Genomic DNA, 15,619 nt, shown 5'->3' with positions numbered 1-15,619 from the left:
GTTTTGACAAAAATGCAGCCTCTCATGAATGTTCTAATACACAAGAGACTGTTGAACCATCATTCGCATTAACTCAATTATCGTGTGTCACTGTCGGGATTCGAACCCGTGACCAGCCACATCCCAGGCAGTAGCCCTGCGTACTAGGCTACCATCCTCTCTGGACATTCCTCCCTGAAACCTATTGTGTAACCTCAGTTTTGCCAAGCCTTGCTCATCACCCTTGATTCCCCACACCTGGTACTTCCCTATATAAGTCCAGCCCCTTGCACTCTAGCTTGCTGATTATTGAGCTCCTGAGCCTTGATCAAGCTTCTCCTCATCTGCTGCTCTTGCTACTACTGGAAGTCCACTGCTGACCAGGAATTGCCTACCAACTACTCTTCTGCTTTGCCCCTACCTACTGAACTGCTACCACCTTTGCCATCCGGATTGTCTGACCACGCTTACTGCCGCCTGCCCTGACCCACCGCCTGCCTACCGACTACGCCTCGGCCAGACTTCCTGCACCTACTACCTGCCTGCGGTCCTTGCCACTGGGCTCCACTCCTACCTCCAGCCAGCTGTCCTCTGACTCAGGTGAGCCTGTAGGACTGTTACAGTCACCCAGTCACCAAACCCAATTGGAGTACTGACCATTGTTGCTCCAGACACCTGATTCTCAGAGACCGCCCCTTGTACGGCGAACAATGGTTGCGCTGCCCCTATAATTCATACAGACCTAGGATGTGGGCCCGGCATTCGGGAAGAGCGTGACGTTAAAGAGAGAGGCGCTGATTGCTTCTTAGAGAGGGAAGCCTGTAGTTGAAGCAGCATGGCTGAGAAGCAAGTGAGCTCTGCGATGGAGACAGGGCTTGAGAGAAACATTGTCGCCACACAGACGTGGACGCCTGCGCCCATTACTCCCGAGTTGCAGGTCCTTGTCCGGGACCTTTGGGATCGTCACTGAAGGAAGTGCAGTGTGGGTCGCCCTGCTGAATCGGCTGATTACAGCACGGGTCAGCACGTCGCAGCGATGCCGCAAAATCGGGCTCAGATATGTGCCTAAGGTCCAGCTACAGATTCCCCCACCATAGCGTGGCCTACTACTGCACAGGCCGAACTTTGGGCCAGGTTGTCAGCGGAGCTCAAGTCGGCTCGACTCCCGCGTACACGCGCCTGCAAGAGGTACAATGAGGACCTGGCCGCAAATTGGTGAAAGAACCCCTAAAGAACCTCCCGGTTCCGGTACGGAGATTGGGCTGAGTTCTTAGTTTTAGTAAGCAGCGAGGATTCGGGTTTATCAGAGACATGGAAACAGAGACTATTATGTCAATTGCCGGGCTGTAAAGAGAAAGGAGCTCCCTAGTTGGCTTCATAGCCTGTACGTCAAGCATGTCAAACTCAAAGGCTAACATGGGCCAAAAAACCAAAATTTCAGTTTATGTGGGCTGCATAAAAAAAAAAAAAAAAAAAATCGGATCCACCGTCTACATTATATGAGCGGATCCGTCTCAGACGGATCCGCTCTGAACGCAAGTGTGAAAGTAGCCTTAGGGGCGAGAACCTGGGATCTTTCATCCCTTGTCCTATTCAGCTCTATCAGGGTGAATAGCACTTCACACTGTCCCTGCTGCTCTGTGCCTTGTGCACACAGCATCAGGGATGTTACCATGGCAACCAGGGCTTCTGTAGCGTCCTGGCTGCCATGGTAACTGATCTGAGCCCCAGGCTTACACAGCTGGGGCTCCGATCAGAAGCTGCCACTGCACCACCAATGAGGGGGAGGGGAGAGGTCCCTGTGGCCACTGCCACCAATGATTTTAATACTGGGGGGGTTGAGAGGGGCTGGCGCACTGTGCCACCAATGATTTTAATGGGATGGGGGGTTGAGGGGGGGCACACTGCACCACCAATGATAAATTACCCCTTTATACAGGAGGCTGGTACTGGCAGATCAGCAGTTAACCCCTCAGGTGCGGCACCTAAGGGGTTAACTGCCTCTGATCGCAGCTCCCTGTCAGCAGCAGGGTGCCGGCAATGCGATTCTGCTGCCGGCACCCGCCTCCTGTATTGTGTTAAACTTCTTTCACTATCAGGCCACACAGAGCGGCGCCCAGCGATGTCTCAGCACTCACCATTAGTCCTGGGCGCCGCTCCGTTCGCCCGCAGTGCTCCATTACTGTCTCCTGCTCCACATGCTGCTGATTACTATCGGAGCGATGGGAGGAGACATCAGCTTCACTAGTGGGCGTTCCTTCTTCCTGGCTGTAGCGCTGTCCAATCGCAGCGCAGGGAGAAGGAACGCCCACTAGTGAAGCTGATGTCTCCTCCCATCGCTCCGATAGTAATCAGCAGCATGTGGAGCAGGAGAGGAGACAGTAATGGGGCACTGCGAGCGAACGGAGCGGCGCCCAGGACTAATGGTGAGTGCTGGGACATCGCTGGGCGCCGCTCTGTGTGGGAAATGGGAATAGTCCTATCACTGGTGGCTCAGTGCGCCCGCCCCTCCTCCGCCCCTCTCTCCTCATTGGTGGCGCAGTGCACCCGACCCCCCCCCCCCTCTCTTCTCATTGGTGGCAGCGGCAGCAGCACAGGGGGAGGGAGGACAGCTTCCTTCTCCCTGTGCTGCTGAGAGAACATGAGCGCGCAGATAGCAGCGCGCTCATGTTCAGAGATACTAGACTGTGCAGAAGCGCAGCCCAGTATCGAAAAAACGGAAATCCCGGTATCTTATCGATACCGGGACAACCGCTCCTGGACCGCCTCTGACTTTTTTATTTTATCTCCGCCCGCCTCCAGGTAACCAGAGCAATGAATATCTTTGCCGGCCCGCATGTTTGACACCCATGCTGTACGTCAACGAAACGGTAGAGTTCACACCTGCAGAAGGCACACATGGACCATACGCCACTGCGGTATGTTGACCAGGGCAGCCCTAGGAGACCCAGGAGCTTGCTAAAGACTGAGTCCGAGGAGGACCTTGAACAGGAGCCTTCTACCGCCCCCGTGCGGCCTGCTGTAAAATGTGCCGCCTTGCACCCAAAACCAGTATGCTACTGGATTCGCGGGCACCAACATTTTCTGGCAACCTGCCATTGTTACTAAAGACCCTGCAAGTGATCCCAAACCCCAGAGGGGACGTGTCAGGAGAAAGAGGATAGAGCCAAAAGGCCTAAGTGCATCTGCTGAGGACTGTGCAGTTCTGTTCCAGCGGCTGGCTGTACAGCAGCACCAGGAGTTCAACATTCCAACCTACAGAGGGCAACGAGCAAGTCCACCACTAATGAAAAATCCTTCAGTGGAACCAAAACCTGTAGCCAGGATTAACCCAGCAGTTGGGCTGGATTACAGCACTAAGAAGGAGGGATCTCCTATTTTTGAAGAGTTGAGGAAGCAATTGAACCTGCCATCTACTCCTAAGCAGCAGATACTGGAGGGAAAACCAGAAGGATCTTCCCCTGATTCATGGGATTCTGGGAGTCCAATCCCTACAGATGTGTCGTCCAGTCCAAGTCCCTACAATTAGGTAGGCCGTATGCCAAGCATTTATATGGAGCAGGAGCTGCCGTTGTTTTGAGAGGACTTATCTTGTTTTTGAGGCCCTCTCTGTGTTCCTAGCAAGGACTCCATCATGGACTCAAATTGAATCCAGAAAAAAAAATCCCAGTTGCACTTTATTTGGTGTTTTGTGTAATTGTAATTTAACCCCTTTTTACCCCATTTTCAGGTTATCAAGGGACTGTGTTGATAAAACGTTTAACCCCTTAAGGACACAGGACGTACCGGTACGTCCTAACTTTAAATATGTATTCCGGTGCCCCAGGGGTTAATCTGAACAGGATGCCGGCTGAAATAATTCAGCCGGCATCCTGTCACAACGCCAGGTCGGCGATTGCAGCAAACCGCAGGTCAATTCAGACCTGCGGTTTGCTGCGCTTTTTGCAGTTTCTGATCCCCGCGGTCCCCTGACCGCGGGGATCAGAAACTTTAGAGTGCCTAAAATCAAGATTTTTCACCCCCCCCCTGCACGATTTGATGCCGGCAGGGCGGGTGTCGCAGGCGGTGGGGGCGTAGCGGGAGGCGGGCGGTGCGGGATCGCGATCCCCCGCCCGCGTCCCCTTGAAAATTCGTTGGCTTCTAGTGGGTTATACCAGGGTGCCAGCACATTGCTGACACCCTGGTATAAACGGCTGACATCTGCGCAAATGTCAGCCGTTTAACCCTTTTCATACCGCGGTCCATACGGACCGCTGTATGGAAAAGGTTAACTGTCATCGGTCAGGGGGCTCCCTCCCTCTCCCATCGGGGGGGCTGCTGTGCTATTGCAGCCCCCCGATGGAGAGGGAGAGAGACCCCCGCAGCCCCATGCTCACCCTTCCCCGTCTGCAAAGTTGTGGCAGACAGGGAAGGTTCCCATGGCAACAGGACGCCTGCTCAGGCGTCCTGCTGTCCATGGTGCTGAACAGATCTATGCTAAAAGCATAGATCTATTCAGTGTAAGTAAAATACAGTACAGAACCCTATATAGGGTTCTGTACTGTATTATGCAGACATCAGACCCACTGGATCTTCAAGAACCAAGTGGGTCTGGGTCAAAAAAATAAATAAAAAAAGTTAAGATAAAAAAAAAAACATTTATCACTGAATAAAAATTAAAAAAATAAAATACACTACACATATTAGGTATCGCCGCGCCCGTAACGACCTGATCTATAAAACGGTCATGTTACTTTCCCCGCATGGTGAACGCCATAAAAATAAAAACTAGGAGAAAATTTAAATTTTGCCCACCTTACTTCCCAAAAAAAGTAATAAAAGTGATCAAAAAAGTCGCATGTACGCCAAAATAGTACCAATCAAACCGTCATCTCATCCCGCAAAAAATGAGACCCTACTCAAGATAATCGCCCAAAAACTGAAAAAACTATGGCTCTTAGACTATGGAAACACTAAAACATGATTTATTTATTTTTGTTTCAAAAATAAAATCAGTGTAAAAACAAAAACAAAAAAAAAGGTGTAAAAAAAAAAGCCATCTGTCTACCAATAAAGATAAAAACTTATCTAATATAGATCAACATGCAGCAATTTTGAGTCAAAATTTTCCACATCAGGGCATGCGAGGGGTACAGAGGGACCCTCAAATAGAAAAGATCACAAAAGTAATATCGAATATGCCTCAAAAAAGAACACCACAAAAAAGAAGCTACATCGAGGACACAGAGGTAGTAGAAGGGGAAAAGAACCAGACCCAGATAGAAAAAAAAGTGCAAAGGGACATAATAGGAATATTCAACTTAAGTAATTATCCTCTTTCTGAAGAAGAAAAAAACATTCTGCAAAAAGCAAAATGACATCTTAACATCCAGCCTCTGCAGGTGACCAATAGTGAAAAGATAGTGGGGGTCGCACATACTGACCTCCGCAACAAATCCAAATTTTGCCCTAAGAATAAAAATAATGAATGCATAGATGCCTTCAAAAGGAGCCTTCTAACTGGTCTAGAGAAAATTAACAACAAACCAACAAAACATAATCTCTCTTGCAAAGAAAAAGAGGCTTTAAAAAAACTAGAAAAAAATGACTAAATTGTCATATAACTTGCTGATAAAGGGGGGAGGGGTGGTTTTAATGGATGTGGAACAATATACGTCAGAAATGAATAGACTACTGTCCGATAAGGACACCTATTTGGTACTTAAAAATAACCCATTAAATATATATATAAAAAAGAACTTGATACCATACTGAAGAGGGGTTTGCAGAGTGATGTTTTAAATAAAAAGGAGTTCGACTATCTTTCCATTAAAAACCCGGTCACACCGGTTATATATTTTTTACCCAAAATACATAAAGATCCAGTACATCCTCCTGGGAGACCTATTGTTTCGGGGATAGATTCCCTGAACAGAAGAGTCTCGGAATATATTGACTATTTTCTACAAAAATATGTAACAATGGCCCCCTCCTATCTAAAAAATCCTGCCAGTGTTATTGGTCTAATTGAAGAAATGGGATTACTACAAGGTACCACTTGGCTGGCCACAGTTGATGTTTCCTCCCTATATACCTGCATACCACAAGATCTAGGCATAAGAGGAGTTAGAGATGCCCAGATGGGGACAGCACAAAGGAACTTCGTTTTGGACTGCGTAACCTTCTGTCTCACCCACAATTACTTTTTATATAGTGATCAGTTTTATCTCCAGCATTCTGGCGTGTCGATGGGGGCTAAATTCGATTGATGACTCAGGACTTGTCGAGTCCTTCATAACGAACATTAACAAGAACCACTTTAACCTCAAGTTCACTAGCCATATTAGTGACACCTCTGTTGATTTTTTAGATTTAGTTATCTTTATAGAAGAAAATAGACTTAAAACCAAAACCTTTTTTAAGACTGTGGATGTAAATACATATATTGAATTAAACAGCTGCCATCACCCTTCCTGGCTTAGGAACATCCCTAAAAGCCAGTTTCAACGGATCTCTAAGAATTGCACTAAACTAGAAGATTATAGGCAACAGGGACAGATGATAAAAATCAGATTTCTTGAAAAGGGATACCAAGAAGATCTTTTGGATCATTGTATAAGAGAAATAGAAGATAAGCGGGACATTACCCCAATTCCAATAGACAAAAAAAGCGATGAACAAAAGAGAGACTCTAGATATATGTTCCTAACACAATACAATAACCAAGTGGGCCATATCAAACAGATGATCAATAAAAATTGGCACATACTTAAAAATGACCCCGTTTTGAGCAAGGATTTGCCAGAGAAACCCCCTTTCGTTTTTAAAAGAGCTAGCAATCTTACCAATAGGTTAGTGCATAGTGCTAGCTTTGCTACCAATAAAAAACACAAGACCGTACACAAGAGTAAGTTCACATGGTGCGGTTTTTGCATACCCTGCAAAAACCGCATCTTTAAAGATCGAAAAATGTTTGTGGACTCTGTAGCATCCAAAAATAGAGCAGGTACTAATTTTAAAATAAAAGGCAATCTGTCCTGTAATAACGTGGGTGTCATTTATTTGTTCGAGTGCCCGTGTGGCCTCCAATATGTGGGGAGAACCACACGTAGTTTGAAAACCCGAGTGCAAGAACATATTTGCAACATCAAAAAAGGACTGGAGACCCATAGCGTCTCCCTCCATTTCAAAATACACCACCAAAAAAATCCAAGGGGGCTCCTTTTTACTGGTATTGAGTTGATCCACACTCCTATACGGGGAGGGGATTTTATTTCAATACTAAATAAAAGGGAGGTGGAGTGGATGTTTTTACTAAACACCATTCAACCCCAGGGACTTAACATTGAATGCGATGTAAATGCCTGCATAGTCTAAAATCCTTCAGATGACGTTTGAAAAAATAGGTCCGCGTTGTCCATGATAGGGAGATGTAGGTCCCAAATACGATTGTACTAGGTTTTAGATCCTAATATTATACTTTAGTAATTATTTATATTTTTATATGTTTATTTACTTTTCTAGCCCGTTTGCGTACAGGGTAGGATAGTATGTATGTGTGTATATATATATATATATATATATATATATTTTAGAAGAAATTGTTATTTGAAAAGTTTTTATGACGCCCAACAGGGGAGGATCCCCGGATCCTTTTTTTTCAGCTGCATCCACTTAGGAATACACGCCCCAGACGAAGCATCATGGCGAAACCCGGGTCGGGCATTGTGTACTTTTTTTTAACTTGCTCCTATACTTGTGTTTTTTGCGAGTATAATAAATCTTTTTCATTCAACACTGTGGTACATACTTCACTATTGGTTGACATCCTTTCTCCGAGACCTTGAAGAGTGTGGAGTTCGTGATATCCTGTTAAAGTGGTGCTTATTTTGGGATCGTGCTTGTGCAAGATTTCACACAAGCGGCAAAGCACTCTGTCCATCCGTGCGGTTTAGTGAACGACATCCAAGGTGTGCAGTTCCTGGGTGGATGACATCGCTGAGCCTGTCAGTTACCCCTAATACCATCTGAGTCTTGTGAGTATAACCTGTTATCAGGGGACACTTCTTCTGAGAAGTTACTACACCATAGTGCGGCTTCTATTTTATTTCAGATTTCCACACCGCAGCTGTGTGTTTGACGTGTATAGATGAACCTTTTTTGACTGAAGATTTCCATAGACAATAGAACACAAATATTTTTGGACTTTAATACAATAAGAATACTCTCCTGCAGCGCAATCCTTTTTTCCCATTTTATTGTGCGGACTATTTCTACTCACTTTGTCCTGGATTTTGCAGCGCTAGAGGGAATAATATCTGAACAGGGATTGTACCTTATAGTTTACAACGGAATACAGGTGATTGACTGTCCTTATGTCAGTCAGCTTCAATTGTGGCATCTATTTCACAGCTATTAAAGCAATTATGGCAAGAGAGAAAAGGGAGAGGCGCTCATAGGGTAGTAGGCGATGGTAAGCAGATAAAAGTGATGGATTGAATGTGCTCACCTTTGGGTGTTGTGCAGGTGTAAACGCACAACAGGTTAGACACACCAAAGATTGAGAGGGTGAGGGAGGTCTGTGCTGCCGGTACCCGTTCAGTCCCTTTGGATGGAGTTGCCAATAACTCCTAGGGAATGTTAGGTGCGAGAAGAGTGATTTGTGTCCGAAAACACACAATAAGGTACCTCTTTGGCGCACAGGGACGACCACAGTTTCAAGGTTTTTTGGTATAAATACTATTTATTGTTCGGTTGACAACGCGTTTCGGAGTTTAACTCCTTTTTCAAGTCTTGGGGGCGCCAATAGCAAGGGGCAACAGGCAAAAAGTGGCCGGGTCGCTGATGTGTGCTGCTGCTGTGTCTGGCGTCACTCCTGTGTGACGCCAGACACAGCAGCAGCAGCAACAATACAAAGATTATTATTAGGCTACATAAGACACACAAACATTAAAAATGGTATACAATGAGTACAAGTGCTGGTACACAATAAGGCCAAACACCTATCCAGCTCCCCTCCAAAAACCGCAAATATGGGTAAAATGTAAGTAGTCCCAAATAGCAGCCATATGCAACATGCAACAAACATAGACTAACAAATGCACAATAGATACATAATGCACAATATGTGTTAATATGGAGGAATATTAAACAAGGGCAAAATTAATAGCATGATTGGCATATAAAAATAATATGTTAATAAATGATGACCACATGATTAATATACAAAAGGAATAATGAAACCATATACTCATGATACAAAATTGATCCACCATTGATTCAATAATTACATTTAAATATACCGGTATGTGAAGTACAAAAAATATAAAATATTAGTGACATAAGTATATACTAAATGAAAATGTTGACCCATGATCAAGGTGAACACGTATATGAACATAACATACTACCGATAAAATACATGATTCAATACATATAATTAAGTATAGAAAATTATTTATTGGCCAATATACCGTATTCCATTAAAAAGTCAAAATTCATACAGATCAATTGAATTCATATAAAGAATCTATCATAAATAGTAACAAATAAGTGTAATAATAAAATTAAAAATATTATAATGAATTGAGAGCCACGAAGGCACATATACAGCATGCCCTACCATGACGCCAGAAGCAAAACAGAAAAAATAAAATAAAAAAAATTCTTACTTTTCTTTCCCTTTTTCTCTCTCTCCCTTCCCTTCTCTTCTTTTTTCCCCCCTTTGCCAGCCCCCTCTAACCCCCCCCATTTCTGTGTATGAAATACTAGGACCCTTCTCCGATGTTATGGCCTTCCTTCTTTCCCCCTCCCTTTCTTTGTACTTTCTTCCCTTCCTACAAGCACCCTAAGAAAAACTACCCAATAAGAGTGAACAATCCAAAACTTTGTGACAAAGAAAATCATCCATGTGTCTTCACAAGGTGTGAATACAGTTGATGCGGGTGAAGAGATCATGTGTAAGGGAATGGAAATAACCAATCCAAAACCTCGTGAGAGAAAATCCAATAATGTCTGCTGGAGGATGGGAATACAATTGAAGCAAATGGTGTGATCCAGTGTAGACTGAAAAAGAGAAAATTAGTTAATAAAAATTAAAATTCCCTTTTCTTTCCCTTCTTTTTTTGGGAAAATGAAGGAGTGAATAGTGAAGAGGTGTGAAAAGGAAATAAATCAGATCCAACATGTCTGATGGTGAACATGCTAACAGAAGTAACAAAGTGGAACATCGGAACATTCTGCAAACAGTCGTGGCTTTATTTTTATTTATTTTTTGAAACACTGCTAAGGCATTCCACATGCACAAACCAGTAAAAAAAAAATAATGTACACGCTGGCAGTTTCTAGGGCTATGGATGTAGTCCAGAGAATTATTGGACAGCACCATAGCATGGGCTATTCTGATCCAAGACTCTGATCCGAATCGGACATGCTCTAAAAAAAAAAAAATGTATGCGGACTCACAGTCTGTGTGAAGATGTTGAATGATACGGTTGATTACAATGAGTCCGTTTGCTGTCTTAGTCTGTACAGTCTCAAAAAGTACAGGAATATCACCTGTCTGAATAGAGCCAAACGCCTCTCTTAAATAAGCAATACAGAATGTGTCAGGGTCTGTTCGGTGAAAAAGTAATGTTTTTTTAATACAAGTTCAGTTACGTTTGCGTTCAGTTTTGCATCTGTTTTTCATGCATGAAGAAAAACTGAAGAATAACACACATTACCCACAGACCTGATGCAGACTGCAGAGGCACGGAGCAGTAACATGACTGATAATGCTCCGTGCCTCTCTGTGATCTCTTTACTATGAAATCACAGTGACAACTTTATCTCTCTGTGATTTCGTAGTAAAGGGATCACAGAGAGGCACGGAGCATTATCAGTCATGTTACTGCTCCGTGCTTCTGCTGTCCGCATCGGGTCTTGGCTGTCATTCACGCAGCGGATGTCACGCACGGCATCCACTCGTGTGAAAGCACCCTAAGGGTACAGTTTTTCATCTGCAGCTGAGTGGTGATACTCTGCATGTGGATGCTCTGACCTGGCCACACATGTAATGGCCCCCTTAGGCACTATTGAAAAAATTGGATGATCTAGGGGAATGACTTGTCAAGAGACACAAAAAAAACAGAGCCAGGTATAACTACTGTATAAAAATTTATTTCAACAAAGTAGGTAAAAATATGACTGGGGCATCAATTACATCAAGTGGAAAGACAAAATAACGGTATACATTGGTTTCTTTTGCTACATCTGTATGGCTATTTACAAAGCGGTTGTCCATTAGGTTCTAAAAGAAAAGTTAAAAACTAGCAAAGATACTTTTTTCTTTGGCTTTAACTGTTAAAAAGGAGTCTGTCATCAGTGGCATCGCTATGCCAGACAGGTTAGCTCACCTGATACCAACTGTGCCATTGTTATATTGATCCATTGCTTCCTTGCAGATAAAATTGGCTTTTTTGAAATATGCAGACTATGCTTTTAATGCAATGACAGCAGCGCGTTGCTCTCATTACACAGAATCAACGCTCCATTTGCCACGCAGGCCCTCCGTCCGACCATTGATTGCCAGGGCAAGCGGTAAATGCATAATCTAGTCTGGTCCTGTTAGTCAACGGTTTGAGGGCAGATAGAATCAGATTGTGCCATAAACTACTTTTCACTCAAGTTTATTTTCACCAAATACTCTAGCTTCCATTCCTACTTGGATTGTTTTTTTTTTTTAAATGTACCTCACTTGCAGTTTTCTCTTTCCCCCCAGGCTTGCATCCTACTTTCTGGTTTGTCAATGTGATTGCTGTCCCATCATGCCTTAGGGCAGTGAGATGTGTCCTCACATCAGCAGGACATGTGACACTAACCGTTCCACATATTCAAAATGCTCAACTGCATTTATACCAGATGCAACGTGTGCTAATGTCCATCATTATGTCAATCTATTGTCCGTCTGTCCATCCATCCCTGACCCTGCATATAGAGGAGTGGTTATTGCAGGGAAGGAAAAGAAGTGCTGTGAGCATGTGCGTCCTGTATTACAAGGCTCCACTACAGGACGTAACCAACAGCAACTGAAATCAAAACTGATAGGCTAATAACTTTAGAATAAAGGTATTTAGGGAAAGTAATATAACGGGGATACATTTATATTAGTGGCACAACCCTTTAAGACTACCTGGCACTAGGCTTGGTTGCACAGCGATATAGCTGATGACAGATTACCTTTAAAAATGTGTCATGCAAAGAATACTTCAGCTTACATGAAGACTGGATACTATATATTATTACAACATTCACTTCATAATTACTTCACAAGTTTAAATTTTTTTGTGAAAACCGAAGATCTAATGAAATGATTTACCAACATGTTACTAAAACTAAATAAAACATATCCGACACTGTGGTTTATACCATTTAAAGCATACAACTGCCTTCAAGTGAACAATGTGTAATAGCCACTATTCACGTCAATGGGAGCAGGGCTGCAGTAGTCAGCACTGTCCACTACACAAGGGAGAGTGATGTGTCGGTCCTGGATCTACGTACTACGAAACAGCTGATAATGGGGTGAACGGGGTGTCGGACCCTCACTGATCAGATATTGATGGCCTATCCTAAGGAAAGGCCATGAATATTAAAATCCCATAAAAGTCCTTCAAAGGGTTTGTCTGGTTTCAGGAGGAAAATAGACATCACAGTGATTCCACCTGCAATAAAGAAGCGATCATTACTTACCTAGCAGATCCCGCTGCACTGCTAAGGTTCTCCTAGGTGAAATCTGTTTACCCAGCAGCAGCACTGATGTCACGTCAACAACAAGTGATCACTGAAGCCAATGACTGGCCTCAGTGGTGCACCGAAGAGGGCAGTGATTGGCTTCAGCAGTCACATGTTGTCAACATGGTGTCATCGCTGCAGCTGGGTAAACAGATCCTGGCCGGGAGAAACGCAACAAAAGTGTGGTATCTGCCAGGTAGGTAACGATCACTCCTTTATTGCAGGCGGATGTATGTTATTTGGTTTCATCCTGAAAATGGACAACCCCCTAAGGCCTCCTGCTCCTTAGATCAGGCATACTGAGGTTTACCTCCACTTTTACATCTCTTCAAACACATTGTTACTTCTGAAGATAGCACTGCTTGCGGTTCATGAATTGATCATATATTACAGCTCCATTGAAATCAATGAAGTTGCTGCCAGTATAGCTCATAGATAATGTAAGTTGAGAAATGAATTGAAGGAGTACAGCACTTATGTACTTCCACCGATCCTTACGTATCAGAAGATATCTAACACTGGAGGTACGCTCTCCATACAATGTTTAAAGGGTAATCCAACATGACATCTGGAATGTGAAGCTTCACACTTCATAAAGCTAAGTCCAGTTGACTGACAACTTCTTGAAATGTCTGCAAACAAAAAAAGTAGATTGTGATGGAAGTAAAAAGTCCCAAAATTTTAAAAGAACCTGCCAAATTGAACAGTCTCATTTGAAAGTAGCATGATAGAAAACTGAAGGAGCTGAGCAGATTAATATACAGTTTTCGGGAAAAGATTCAGTAAAACTTGTCATTTAGTTATTGGAATCCCTTCGTTTACTATGCACAGAAATAATATACAGGGAAGGGTTTGACTCTCATAGGTGTACATACAGAGGTAGGGACCATCCACATGACTGGTGGGCACACTAAGGGTCCATTCGCACGTCTGTAGGTGTTTTGCGGTCCACAAATTGCGGATCTGCAAAAACACGGACACCGGCAATGTGCGTTCTGCAATTTGAGGACCGCACAATAATACTAAATGCCCTTTCTTGTCCGCAATTGCAGACAAGAATAGGACATGTTCTATTTTTTTTTCGGGAACGGAATTGCGGATCCGGAAATATGGACAGCACATAGCATCTGTTCCGGCCCCATTGAAAATGAATGGGTCCACAAAATCCGGAAAAAAAATGCTGGATGTGTGAATGGACCCTAACAATCAGGAATTTCAGTTAAGGAAATTGCAAGTTTTACTTAATTTTTTCCCCCATATATTTTTTACATTTTATTCCCCCCCCCCCCCGCTTTATAAGACGCACTTTCCCCCCCAAAAGTGGACAGCGAAGTATCAGTGTGGACGGAGGAGGCGGGGACACTCATGGCGGGGCCCGATGCAGTGACTCTACTCTAATGCCTCTTTCACACAGCCGTTGCGGAAAAATGTGCGGGTGCGTTGCGTGAACACGTGCGATTTTTCCACGCGAGTGCAAAACATTGTAATGCGTTTTGCACACGCGTGAGAAAAATCACGCATGTTTGGTACCCAACCCCAAACTTCGGGCTTGATGTTCTGAAGATTGTATTATTTTCCCTTATAACATGGCACAAAGCTCAGACAGAAGGAGATGCCGGCTTCGCGATCAAGTGGATTAAGGAGAGTTAAATTATTTTTTATTTTATTTTTAACCCCTCCAGCGCTATTTTACTATGCATTCTGTATTATAACCATGTTATAAGGGAAAATAATAATGATCGGGTCTCCATCCCGATTGTCTCCTAGCAACCGTGCGTGAAAAATCGCACTGCATCCGCACTTGCTTGCGGATGCTTGCGATTTTCACGCAACCCCATTCATTTCTATGGGGCCTGCGTTACGTGAAAAATAGAGCATGCTGCGATTTTCACGCAACGAACAAGTGATGCGTGAAAATCACCGCTCATGTGAACAGCCCCATAGAAATGAATGGGTCAGGATTCAGTGCGGGTGCAATGCGTTCAACTCACGCATCGCATACGTGCGGAATACTCGCCCGTGTGAAAGGGGCCTAATACACCGGGCCCCGCAACTGTTAAATACATTCAATCCGATCTATATCTAAATGTATACGCACTGTTCGGTACTTCCTGTAATCTCCCTCTGTCATGCGCCGCCTGCCCCAGCTCCCTCTGCCATGCGCAGGCGGCGCATGGCAGAGGGAGCTGGGGCAGGCGGCGCATGGCAGAGGGAGCTGGGGCAGGCGGCGCATGGCAGAGGGAGCTGGGGCAGGCGGCGCATGGCAGAGGGAGCTGCCGGTCTGCGCCGTCTTAATGCTATACTTACGGTACTACAGTAAGTACCGAACAGTGCGTATACATTTAGATATAGATCGGATTGAATGTATTTAACAGTTGCGGGGCCCGGTGTATTAGAGTAGAGTCACTGCACCGGGCCCCGCCATGAGTGTCTCCGCCTCCTCCCTCCACACTGATGCATCTGATGGGGGATCTGTAGATGACACTTACGGGGATCTGTGGATGACATAAGTGTCATCCACAGATCCCCCCATAACAGTGCGTCATCCACAGATCCCCCCCCCATAACAGTGCGTCATCCACAGATCCCCCCCCATAACAGTGCGTCATCCACAGACCCCCCCATAACAGTGCGTCATCCACAGATCCCCCCCATAACAGTGCGTCATCCACAGATCCCCCCCCATAACAGTGCGTCATCCACAGATCCCCCCCCATAACAGTGCGTCATCCACAGACCACCATTAGTTCAAAACCTGCCAAAAGCACACCTTTTGGTTCAAAATATTTTTTTCTTATTTTCCTCCTCAAAAACCTAGGTGCGTCTTATCATCAAGTGCATCTTATAAAGCGAAAAATACGGTATATGTGTGTGTGCTCAGCTCCTC

This window comes from Bufo gargarizans, chromosome 1 (assembly GCF_014858855.1).
Source record: "Bufo gargarizans isolate SCDJY-AF-19 chromosome 1, ASM1485885v1, whole genome shotgun sequence".
NCBI classification, from domain to species: Eukaryota; Metazoa; Chordata; class Amphibia; order Anura; family Bufonidae; genus Bufo; species Bufo gargarizans.
This window is presented reverse-complemented; position numbering follows the sequence as displayed.